Source organism: Bos mutus, chromosome X, assembly GCF_027580195.1.
Source record: "Bos mutus isolate GX-2022 chromosome X, NWIPB_WYAK_1.1, whole genome shotgun sequence".
Taxonomy (NCBI): Eukaryota; Metazoa; Chordata; class Mammalia; order Artiodactyla; family Bovidae; genus Bos; species Bos mutus.
In genome coordinates this window covers 65,712,170-65,725,185 of record NC_091646.1, presented here as the reverse complement: position 1 = coordinate 65,725,185, position 13,016 = coordinate 65,712,170, and the positions used below count along the sequence as shown (strand labels likewise).

The following is a 13,016-nucleotide window of genomic DNA, read 5'->3' as shown; positions in this document are numbered from 1 at the left end:
AGTTTATTTTTATATGTGATATAAGAAATTGGTCCAGTTTCACTCTTTTGCAGATAGCTGTCCAATTGTCCTAACAACATCTTTCCAAGAGACTATCTTTTCCCCACTGGATGTTCCTGTCCCCTTTGTTATAGATAATGGGATATAGAAGCTTGGTTGAGTTTTTTTCTGAATTCCCTATTGTGTTCTATTGATCTATGTCTTGGATTTTGTGCTACTACTATATTGTTTTGATTACTAAAGCTTTGTAGTATAATTTTAAGTCTGGAATCATGTTATCTTCAGCTTTGTAATTCTTCTCAAGATTGCTTTGGCTGTTTAGTACATTTCTGGTTCCATACAAATTTTAGGATTGTTCTAGTTCAGTCTAAAAATGCCATTGGGAATATTCTTCCCTTTGCAATTTTTGAAGAATTTGAGAAAGACAGATGTTAGCTCTTCTCTAAATGTTTGACAGAACTTCCCTGTGAAGCCATCTAGTCCTGGACTTCTGTTTGCTGGAAGATTTTTTATCATAATTTCAATTTCCCTGGTTCTGATTGGTCTTTTCATATTTTCTATTTCTTCCTGGTTCAGTCCTGAAAGACCAAGTTGTATCTTTCTAAATATTTGTCCATTTCTTCCAGGTTGCCAATTTTATAGGCATATATTTGCTTACAGTAGTCTCTTATGATGTTTTGTATTTCTGCAGTGTCAGTTATAACTTCTCCTTTTTCATTTCTAATTTTTATTGATTTTAGTCCTCTGCTTTTTTTTCTTGATGAGATTGGCTAATGGTTTATCAATTTTATCTTCTCAAAGAACCAGCCTTTAGTTTTATTGATCTTTGCTACTGTTTTCTTCATTTTTTCTTCATTTATTTCCACTCTGCTCTTTATGATTTCTTTCCTTCTACTAACTTTGGGGGCTTTTTGTTCTTATTTATCTAATTGCTTTGCATGTAAGTAGGTTGTTCATTTGAGATTCTTCTAGTTCCTTAAGGTAGGATTATAGTGCATAAACGTCCTTCTTAGAATTGCCTTTGCTGTGTCCCATACATTTGGTGTTGTCATGTTTTTGTTGTCATTTGTTGCTAGGTATTCTCTGATTTCCTGTTTGATTTCTTCAGTAATATCTTGGTTAGCTGGTAACATATTATTTAGCCACCATGTGTTTGTGTTGTTTTTTTTCTTTTTCTTACAGTTTTTCGCCTGTAATTCATAACTAATCTCATAGCATTGTCGTTGGAAAAGATGCTTGATACAACTTCAGTTTTCATACATTTACTGATACTTGATTTGTGACCCAAAATGTGATCTATCCTGGAGAATGTTCTGTGTGCACTTGAGAAGAAAGTGTATTTGGCTGCTTTTTGATGGAGTGTCCTATAAATATCAATTAAGTTCTAAATGCTCTACTGTCTCATTTAAGGCTTGTGTTTCCTTATAAACTGTCTGGATTATATGCCCACTGGTGTAAGTGTGGTGTTAAAGTTCCCCACCATTAATATGTTACTGTCGATTTCCCCTTTTATAGCTGTTAGCATTTGCCTTATGTAGAGAGGTGCTCCAATACTCCTAAACTCATTCTACGAGGCCACCATCAACCTGATAACAAAACCAGACAAAGATCACAAAAAATAGATGCAAAAATCCTCAACAAAATACTAGCCAACAGAATCAAACACATTAAAAGAATCACACATCACAATCAAGTAGGGTTTTCCCAAGGATGCAAGGATTCTTTGATACACAAATCAATCAATGCAATATACTATATTAACAAATTGAAATATAAAAACCATATAATAACCTGAATAGATGCAGAAAAAGTTACGGACAAAATTTAATATTCATTTCTGATTAAAACTCTCCAGAAAGTAGGCACAGAGTGAAGCTACTGCAACATAATAAAGCCCACATATGACAAACCCACTACAAACATTATTCTCAATGGTGAAAAACTGAAAGTATTTCCTCTAAGATCAAGAAGGTGATGAGGGTGTCAATACTTGCCCCTATTCTTCAACATAGTTTTGTAAGTTATACACATACTAATCAGAGAAGAAAAATGAAAGGAATCCAAATTGGAAAAGAAGTAGTAAAACTGTCACTGTGTACAGATAACATACATGGAAAATCATAAAGATGCCACCAGAACATTACTAGAGGTAACCAATGAGTTATTAAAGTTGCAGGATACAAAATTAATACACAGAAATCTCTTACATTCCTATATACTAATAATGAAGGATGAGAAGGAGAAATTAAGGAAACAATCCCATTTACCATCACAACAAAAAGAATCAAGTACCTAGGAATAAACATACCTAAGGACTCAAAAGGCTTCCCTGGTGGCTCAGTTGGTAAAGAATCTACCTGCAATGTGGGAGACCAGGGTTCGATCCCTGGGCTGGGAAGATCCCCTGGAGGAAGGCGTGACAACCCACTCCAGTATTCTTGCCTGAAGAATCCCTATGGACAGAGGAGCCTGGCAGGCTACATACAGTCCATGGCGTCACAAAGAGTCAGACACAACTGAGTGACTAAGCACGCTGACACACCACAGCAAGGAGGCAAAAGACTTGTATGCAAAAAATACAAGACACTGATGAAATCAAAGACGACACAAACAGATGGGAGAGATATACAATGTTCTTAGATTAGAAGAATCAATATTGTGAAAATACTATACTACTCAAAGCAATCTACAGATTCAGTGAAGTCTCTATCAAATCACCAATGGCATTTTTCACATAATTCAAAATTTGTATGGAGACACAAAAGACCCCTAATAGACAAAGGAATCTTATGAAAGAAAAACAGAGCCAGAGAAATGAGGCTCCCTGACTTTAGACTATACTACAAAGTTACAGTAATCAAGGTATTACCATATTAGCACAAAAACAGAAATATAGATCAATGGAACAGAATAGAAAGCCCAAAAATAAATCCATGCACCTATGGTCACCTAATCTATGACAACACGGAGAAAACACAGTCTGTTCGGTAAGTGGTGCTGGGAAATCTGAACAGCTATGTGTAAAAGAATAAAACTGGAACACTCCCTAACAGCATACACAAAATGAATTAAAGATCTAAATGCAAAGCCACTATTAAAAACTTAGAAGAAAACATAGCCAGAAGAGTCTTTGACACAAATCATAGCAAGATTCTTTCTATCTCCTAAAGTAATGAAAATAAATAAATGGGACCTAATTAAACATAAAAGCATTTGCATAGGAAAGGAAACCAAAAACAAGATGAAAAGACAACCCTCATAATGGGAGAAAATATTTGCAAATGAATCAACTGAGAAAGGATTAATCTTAAAATATATACAAGTAGTTCATGCAGCTCAAAATAAAAAAAAACAAACGACCCAACCAACAAATGGGTGGAAGACCTAAGCAGACATTTCTCTAAAGAAAATACACAGATGGCCCACAAACATGTGAAAAGATGCTCAACATCACTCATTTTCAAGAAATGCAAATCACAACTACAATTTATATCACCCCACACTTCTCAGAATGGCTGGCATCAAAAAATCTACAAACAATAAATACTAGAGGACTTCCCTCATGGTCCAGTGGTTGAGAGTCAGCCTTCCAATGCAGGGCACACAGGCTCGATCCCTTGAGGTCCAGGAGGGTTGCACATGCTATGGGGCAACTAAGCCTATAAACCATAACCAGTGAGCCTGTGCTCTAGAGCCTGCCAGCCAAAAATACTGGAGCCTGTGTTCCACAACAAAAGAAGCCACTGCTATGAGAAAACCACACACTGCAACTAGAAAGTAGCCCCTGCTTACCATAACTAGAGAAAGACCATGAGCAGCAACGAAGACCTAGTACAGCCAAAAATCAATCAATAAATCAATATATATACAGTCATTAAAAAAAACAGAATCTACATTTTCTTTTTAAAAATTAAAAAATGAATGCTGTAGAGGGTGTGTAGAAAAGGCAACCCTCCTATACACTGTAGGTGGAAATGTAAATTGGTACAGAAACTACAGAGAACAGTATGTCAGTCACTCAGTTCAGTTCAGTTCAGTCGCTCAGTTGTGTCCGACTCTTTGCGACCCCATGAACTGGAGCACGCCAGGCCTCCCTGTCCATCCCCAACTCCCGGAGTTTACCCAAACTCATGTCCATTGAGTCAGCGATGCCATCTAATCATCTCACCCTCTGTCGTCCACTTCTCCTCCTGCCTTCAATCTTTCCCAAATCAGGGTCTTTTCAAATGAGTCATCTCTTCTCATCAGGTGGCCAAAATATTGGAGTTTCAGCTTCAACATTAGTCCTTCCAATGAACACCAAGGACTGATCTCCTTTACGATGGACTGGTTGGATCTCCTTGCACTCCAAGGGACTCTCAAGAGTCTTCTCCAACACCACAGTTCAAAAGCATCAATTCTTCAGCGCTCAGCTTTCTTTACATTCCAACACTCAAATCAATACATGACTACTGGAAAAACCATAGCCTTGACTAGACAGACCTCTGTTGGCAAAGTAATGTCTCTGCTTTTTAATATGCTCTCTAGGTTGGTCATAACTTTCCTTCCAAGGAGGAAGCGTCTTTTAATTTCATGGCTGCAATCACCATCTGCAGTGATTTTGGAGCCCCAAAAAATAAAGTCAGCCACTGTTTTCCCATCTACTTGCCATGAAGTGATGGGACCGGATGCCATGATCTTAGTTTTCTGAATGTTGAGCTTTCAGCCAACTTTTTCACTCTCCTTTTTCACTTTCGTCAAGAGGCTCTTTAGTTCTTCTTCACTTTCTGCCATAAGGCTGGTGTCATCTGCATATCTGAGGTTATTGATATTTCTCCCAGCAATCTTGATTCCAGCTTGTGCTTCTTCCAGCCCAGCATTTCTCATGCTGTATTCTGCATATAAGTTAAATAAGCACAGTGACAATATACAGCCTTTATGTACTCCTTTTCCTATCTGGAACCAGTCTGTTGTTCCATGTCCAGTTCTAATTGTTGCTTCCTGACCTGCATACAGGTTTCTCAAGGGGCAGGTCAGGTGGTCTGGTATTCCCATCTCTTTCAGGATTTTCCGCAGTTTATTATGATCCACACAGTCAAAGGCTCTGGCATAGTCAATAAAGCAGAAATAGATGTTTTTCTGGAACTCTCTTGCTTTTTCAATGATCCAGTGGATGTTGGCAATTTGATCTCTGGTTCCTCTGCCTTTTCTAAAACCAGCCTGAACATCTAGAAGTTCACGGTTCACGTATTGTTGAAGCCTGGCTTGGAGAATTTTAAGAATTACTTTACAAGGTTGTGAGATGAGTGCAACTGTGCAGTAGTTTGAGCATTCTTTGGAATTGCCATGAAAACTGACCTTTTCCAGGCCTGTGGCCACTGCTGAGTTTTCCAAATTTGCTGGCATATTGAGCGCAGCACTTTCATAGCATCATCTTCCAGGATTTGAAATAGCTCAACTGGAATTCCATCACCTCCACTAACTTTGTTCATAGTGATGGCTCTCAAATCCTACTTCTGGGGATATATCCAAAGAAAACTAGTTCAGAAAGATACATGCACCCCAATGCTCTTTGCAAAGGATTAATCTCCAAACTACACAAATAGCTCATAGAACTCAATATCAAAAAACAAACAATTCAATCAAAAAATAGGTGGAAGACATAAATAGCCATTTTCCCAAAGAAGAAATACATGTGTCCAATAGACATATGAAAAGATATTCAACACTGCTAATTATTAGAGAAATGCAGATCAAAATGACAATAAGGTACAACTTAACACCAGTCAGAACAGTCATCATCAAAAAATCTATAAACAGTAAATGCTGGAGACGATGGGAAGAAAAGGATCACCTCTTGCACTGTTGGTGGGAATGTAAACTGTTTCAGTCACTGTGGAGAACAGAATGGAGGTTCCTCAAAGAAAAAAAGTAAAATTACCATTTATTGTTGTTGTTGTTGTTGTTCTAAGTCGCTTCTAACTCTTTGTGACCCTATGGACTGTAGCCCACCAGGTTCCTCTGTCCATGGGATTCTCCAAGCAAGAATACTGGAGTTGGTTGTCATGCCTTCCTTCATAGGATCTTTTCAACCCAGCAATCAAACCCACAAATTCACCTGTGATACCATCTGTACCTGGACTTTTGTTTTTCAACTATAGGTTCAATATTCAGATCTTCTATCTCTTCATGATTCAGTCTTAGAAGATTGTGCAATTCTAGAAATTTATCCATTTCTCCTAGGTTGTCTAATTTGTTGCCACACAATTTAGTACTCTCTCATTATTCTTTTTATTTTGTTGATGTTAGTTGTAACTTCTCTTTTCATTTCTAATTTTATTTGGGCTCTCATTTTTTATAGGTCTGGCTAAATGTTTGATTTTGTTTATCTTTTCAAAGAAACAACACTAAATTTCATTGAATTTTACTTTTTTAGTCTCAATTTCCATTCCTTCCACTCTAATCTTCATTATTTCATTCCTTCCACAAACACTGGGCTTTGCCTGTCCTTTTTCTTGTTCCTTTAAATGTACATTTACATAATTTATTTGACATTTTTCTTATTTCTTCTAGTAGGCCTGTACCACTATGAACTTTTCTCTTAGAATTGCTTTTGCTTCATCCCATAGATTTTGTAATGCTGTGTTTCCATTTCCATTTGTCTCAATGCATTTTTTAATTTCCTCTTTGGTTTCTTTGTTGATCCACTACTTGTTTAGTAGCATGTCTTTTAACCTCCATATGTTACTGTTTTTCTCTAGTTTTCTTCTATGTGACTTCTAGTTTCATACTACTGTGATCTAAAAAGATGCTTGATATGATTCCAATCTTCTTAAATTTATTAAGGCATGTTTTTTGACATAATATGTGATCTGTCCTGAGAAATATTCCATGTATATTTGAAAAAAATGTGTATTCTGCTGCTGTTGAATGAAATGATCTATATTGATTAAATACATCTTGCTGAATATGTCCTTTACCAATTTAGAGTCTAGATGGTCTATCCATTGAAGTAAGTAGAGTATTAAAGTCCTCTATTACTGTATTACTGTATATTTCTCCCTTTATTTCTATTAATATTTTCTTTATATATTTACATACTCCTATGTTGGGTATATGAATAATTATAAATGTTATATCCTCTTGTTGGATTGACCCCATTATCACAAAGGCATGCCCTTCCTTGTCTTTTCTTATAGTTTTTGTTTTAAAGTCTATTTTGTCTGATATAAGTATTACTATCCCAGCATTCTTTACTTTTCCATTTGGATGGAGTATCTTTTTTTTAATCTCTTCTTTTTTGGTTTATGTGTGTCTTCAGACCTGAGGAGTCTGCTACAGGCAGCATATAGATGGGTCATACTTTTTTATCCATTCAGCTACCCTATGTCTTTTGATTGAAGCATTTAGTCAATCTGCATTTAAAATAATTATGGCAGGCATGTAGTTATTGCCATTTTTGTACTTGTTTTCTGGTTATGTTTTCAGTTCTTCTCTGTTCCGGTCTTAATCTCTTTGTTTCTTCCCTTGTTTTTTGATGGATTTCTTTAGTTTCACATTTGGATTCTTTTATTTTTTGTGTATCCATTGTAGCTATTTTTGATTTGTGGTTACCATGAGGCAAAAGTTCCCACTCTGTGGTCATGCAGTGTCAGATGAGTATGAGCAGTTCTCCACTGGAGGCTGCCCCTACTTGTACTAAGTACATGGTGAAAAGCTATGTCAAAGATGGTTTCCACGTCCAAACACATCGCCCTTCTGCAACATCTGCATCAACAAGACAGTGTCCTGTGCCAAGGCTGACAAGCTCTAAGAAGGTATGTAGGGTGCCTTTGGAACACCCCAGGACACAGTGGCCACAGTACACATTGGTCAAGTCATCATGTCCATCAGCACCAAGCTAAAGAATAAGGAACAGACTGAGGCCCTACACAGGGCCAAGTTCTAGTTCTCTGGCCAACAGAAGATTCACCTGTCCAAAAGGTGAGGATTTACTAAGTTTAAAGTCAATGAATTTGAACAGATGGTGGCAGAAAAGCAACTCATCCCACTTGGCTGTGGGGTCAAATACATCATTAATTATGCCCCTCTGGACAAATGGCAGGTCACAGAATCACAACAGCCTTAGCGTTCTCCACTGCTTGTTCAAGCCCACCATTAAATCCTCCTTTCCAGTCTGTCAATCAATCAAAAAAAAAAAAAAAAGCACTCCATTTTCACTTGCCTGTCACGTTTTATTTTTTGTTGCTATATTTAATTTCTTTTTATTTTGTATATCCCATAACTATTTACTTATACCTGATATTCTTTTTACTACTTTTTCTTTGAACTTTCATACTAGCTTTTTAAAGTGACTGATCTAATTCCTTTAACATATATTTTCTGTCACCAGTGATTTTTTTTCTTTCATATATTTTATTTCTAGTTGTGACCTTTTCCTTTACCCTTAACAGTGACCCTTTAATATTTCAGGCCATTTTACTGGTTATGAACTTCTTTAGAGTTGTTTGCTTGTCTGAAAAACTCCTTATCGCCCCCTTCAAGCCTCAATCATAACCTTGCTAAGTAGAGTATTCTTGATTATAAATTTTTATTCTTTCAGCACTTTAAATACATCCTGGCACTCCCCTCTGGACTGCAAAGTTTCTGCATTAAAATCAGCTTATAGGCTTATAGGAGTCCCCTTCTATGGATATATGATTAGCTGTTTTTCTCTTGTCTTTAAAGTTCTCTTTTTATCTTAAACTTTTGCCATTTTAAATATGATGTATGTTGGTATGGGAGTTCCCTTTGATTGATATATGATCAGCTGTTTTTCTCTTGTCTTTAAAATTCTCTTTTTTATCTTAACCTTTTTCCATTTTAAATATGATGGACCTTGGTATGAGTCTCTTTGGGTTCATCTTATTTGGGATCTCTGTTTCCTATTCCTGGGTATCTGTTTCCTTCCCTAGGTATGGATATTTTCCACCATTATTTCTCAAGTAAGTTTTTTGTTACTTTCTTTCCTTCTGGGAACCACATAATGTGAATATGGTTGATGTTTCACAGATGGCTCATACACTCTCATTTTTTAAAAATCCTTCCCTTCTTATTGCTATTCTTATGGGGGTAATTTCTACTATTTTATCTATCAGATTGTTTGTCCCTTTATGTCATCTCATCTGCTTCTGATTCCATAAAGTGTAACTTTTTAAATTTCAGTTACAGTATTGAGCTCTGATTGATTCTTTCTTGTATTTTCTAAGTCTTTGTTAAAGCTTTCAGTGAGTTCCTCCAATCTTTTCCTGAGTTTGGTGAGCACCATTAGGACAGTTTCAAATCTTTTATCAGGTAAACTACTTATGTCTGTTTCACTGAGGTTTATTTTTTCCTGGGGTTTTATTTTGTTCTTTCATTTGGACCACATTCCTCTATCTCATTATTTTTATTTCCTTTACATTTCTATAAATTAAGAGAAACAACTACCTGTCCTAATCTTGAAGAGGCCTTGTATGGGAGCATTCCCTGTGTAGACCACTTGGGCCTAAAGGCTTTTGTGGCTGGCTGGGGCTGCAGTGGGCACCAACAGGGGTTAATCCCTGGGGAACAATATGCCCAATACTGCAGTGGTGGGACTAAAGAGCCTGAAGCAGGCCCAGTCCAGGGGCAGCCCCCTGCGAAGTACTGTGTATAAGGCTGCCTTAGAAGGATAGCTGGAGCTGGAGAGGACATGGTCCAGGAACAATCCCTGAAGAGTGCTGGGCTGTAGGCTACCTTGATGGGGCAGCTGAAGATAGAGCAGTCACAGGCCAGGAGGAGTCCTGGGGGGCAACTCCAGGCAATGGTGATCATCAGTGCCTCCAACCCAAGCCAGACCTCCAGCAGTTCCCTGTCATTTTGGCAGCAACTTCAGGGTTAGTAAACAGATTTCCTTTACATATACTCTAGGTGCCTTTAAAGTTTTTTCACTGTTTCCCAGAGTGAGTGTGTCTGCATTTGGATGCCTCAGCAATATATCTTTCTACTGTAGATCATCCTGAAAGAGGAGAGAGTCCCATGGATACTGTGTTTCTGACTTTCCTACTAGTTTCTATGTGGTTCTTCGATTGGTAGCATGAGCATATTGGGCCCTCAGATCTTCTTCAAGAAGAAGTGTACTCTATGTAGGTGTAGATCAGTGTGCTCAGGGGAGTAGGTAAAGACAGCGTCTTCCTGTGCCACCATATTCCTCAATCTACTTTATGTTTTCAAATATAAATGCTCACTGATAAAGCTTACTCTGAAAACAAGCGCATAAAACTCAGAAACATTGCATGTTCAGTTCCAGACCATCACAATAAAGCAAATAGACCAATAAAGTGAGTCACATGGCTTCATGGTTTCCCAGCACTTGTAAAAGTTATGTTTATATACTATGCTTGCTTGCTAAGTCACTTCAGTCGTGTCTGACTCTGTGCAAACCTATAGTTCATAGCCAAAAAGGCTCATCTATCTGTGGGATTCTCCACACAAGAATTCTAGAGTTAGTTGTCATGCCCTCCTCTAGGGGATCTTCCTGACTCAGGGATCGAACCTGCATCTCTTACGTCTCCTGCACTGGCAGATGGGTTCTTTACCACTAGCTCCACCTAGGAAGCCCTTATATACTATCCTCTAGTCTATAAGTATACAATACTATTATATCTTAAAAAAACAATGCACATACCTTAATTAAAAAGTAGTTATTGCTAAAAAATACTAAACTTCATCTCACTGAAGCCGAGTCATAATTGCTCTGGCTGGTGGAGAGTCTTGCCTCCATGTTGACGGCTGCTGACAGTCAGGTTCCTAATAATGGGGTGTCTGTGGCGATTCCTTAAAAAATTTAGTTTGCTGCATCAATAATAGCTCTTCGTTCCATGAATGATCTCTTTGTAGCATGTGATGCCATGTGACACCATTTTATTCACAGTAGACCTCCTTTCAAAATTGGAGTCAATCCTCTCAAACCCTGCCACGGATTTATCAACTAAGTTTAAGAAAGGTTCTCAAGTCTCTGTTGTCATTTCCACTATCTTCACAGCATCTTCATCAGGAGCATATTCCATCTCAAGAAACCACTCTCTTTGCTCATCCACAAGAAGCAACTCTTCATCTCTTAAAGTTTTATAATGAGATTGCAGCAATTCAGTCACATCTTCAGGCTCCAATTCTAATTCTAGTTCTCTTGCTATAATATTTCCACATCAGCAGTGACTTCCTCCACTGAAGTCTTGAACTCCTCAAAGGCATCCATGAGGGTTGGAATCAACTTCTTCCCAACTCCTGTTAATGTTCATATTTTGGACCCTTCCCATGAGTCACAAATGTTCTTAATGGTACCTAGAATGGTAAGTACTTTCCAGGTGGTTTTCAACTGACTGCCCAGATCCATCAGAGGAATCACTATCTATGGTAGTTATAGACTTACAAAGGGTACTCCTTAAATAATAAGACTTGAGAGTCAAAATGATTCCCTGGTCAATGGGCTACAGAAAGAATGCTGTGTTAGCAGGCTTGAAAACAACATTAATCTCATTGTACATCTCCATCAGAGCTCCTGGGTGACCAAGAGCAGTAATATTTTCAGAGTAATCTTTTTTTCTGACCAGTTGGTCTCAACAGTGAGCTTAAAATACTCAGTAAATGATGCTGTAAACAGATGTGAGGTTATGCAGGTTTTGTTCCATTTATAGAACACAGGCAGAGTAGGTTTAGCAAAAGTCTTAAGGGGCCTAAGATTTTCAGAATGTACTGTCTTCAACTTGAAGTTACCAGCTGCATTAGCTCCTAATAAAAGTCAGCCTGTTCTTTGGTGCTTTGAAGCTGGACATCCAGTTCTCCTCTCTAGCTATGAAAGCCTTAGGTGGCATCTTCTTCCAATAGAATACCATTTTGTCTCCACTGAAAGCCTATTGTTTAGTGCAGCCACTTCATAAATTATCTTCGCTAGATCCTCTGAATGACTTGCTGCAGTTTCTACATCACCACTTGCTGCTTCAACTTGTCCTGTTATGTTATGCAGATGGCTTCTTTCCTTAAACCTCTGAACCAGCCTCTGCTAGCTCCAAAGTTTTTTGCTGCAGCTTCCTTGCCTTTCTCACACTTCTTACAAATGAAGAGAGTTAGCGTCATGCCCTGGATTAGGCTTTTTAGCTTAAGAGAGTGTTATGGCTGGTTTGATCTTCTATCCAGACCACTACAACTTTCTCCATGTCAGCAATTAGCCTGTTTCACTTTCTTATCATTCATGTGTTCAGTGGAGTAGCACTTTTAATTTCCTTCAAGAACTTTGCATTTGAATTTACAACCTGGCTACTAGCTGTTTGGTGCTAGAGGCCTAGTTTCGGCTTATCTTGGCTTTCGACATGTCTTTCTCATTAAACGTAATAATCTCTAGCTTTTTATTTAAAGTAAGACACAAATGAGTCTTTCTTTTACTTGAACATTTAGAGGCCATTGTAGGGTTATTAATTGGCCTGATTTCAATACTTTGTGTTTTAGTGGATAGGGAGACCTGAGGAGAGGGAGAGACACAGGGGAAAGGCCATTTGGTAGATCAGTCAGAACCTGAACAGCACAATATTTACCAATTAAGTTGCCTATCTTACCTGGGTGCGGCTCATGGCTCCCCAAAACAATTACAATCGTAACATCAAAGATCACTGATCACAGAGCACTATAACAAACATAATAGTAACAAAAGAGTTTGCAATATTGTGAGAATTACCAAATTGTGACACACAGATACAAAGTGAACAAATATTATTGGAAAAATGGTACCAATAGATGTGCTCAACATAGAGTTGCCACCAAACTTCATTTTGTGAAAAACACAGTATCTGTGAAGTACAATAAAACAAGGTATGCTTGCTGTGAAATAGTAATGAATCAAATATTCTGAAGTAGTTTATATACAGTCATTTCATCCTTACAAACTACCTAATATGATACTAAACTAAAACACAAAGCTGTAGATGCTGTAAGGTAAACTTAAATGACTTATTCAAGATCCTGTTTCTCAAAAAGACCAGAAA

The 13,016-nt window shown here is 37.7% G+C and overlaps 1 protein-coding gene and 1 pseudogene across 4 annotated transcripts in view; one reads left to right on the top strand and one right to left on the bottom strand.

Moving 5' to 3' along the window:
• ATRX (ATRX chromatin remodeler) overlaps positions 1-13,016 on the bottom strand; it is a 284,375-nt gene that overhangs the window by 74,735 nt on the left and 196,624 nt on the right. The window lies entirely within an intron of this gene.
• On the top strand, positions 7,450-8,107 carry LOC102279610 (large ribosomal subunit protein uL16-like; annotated as a pseudogene).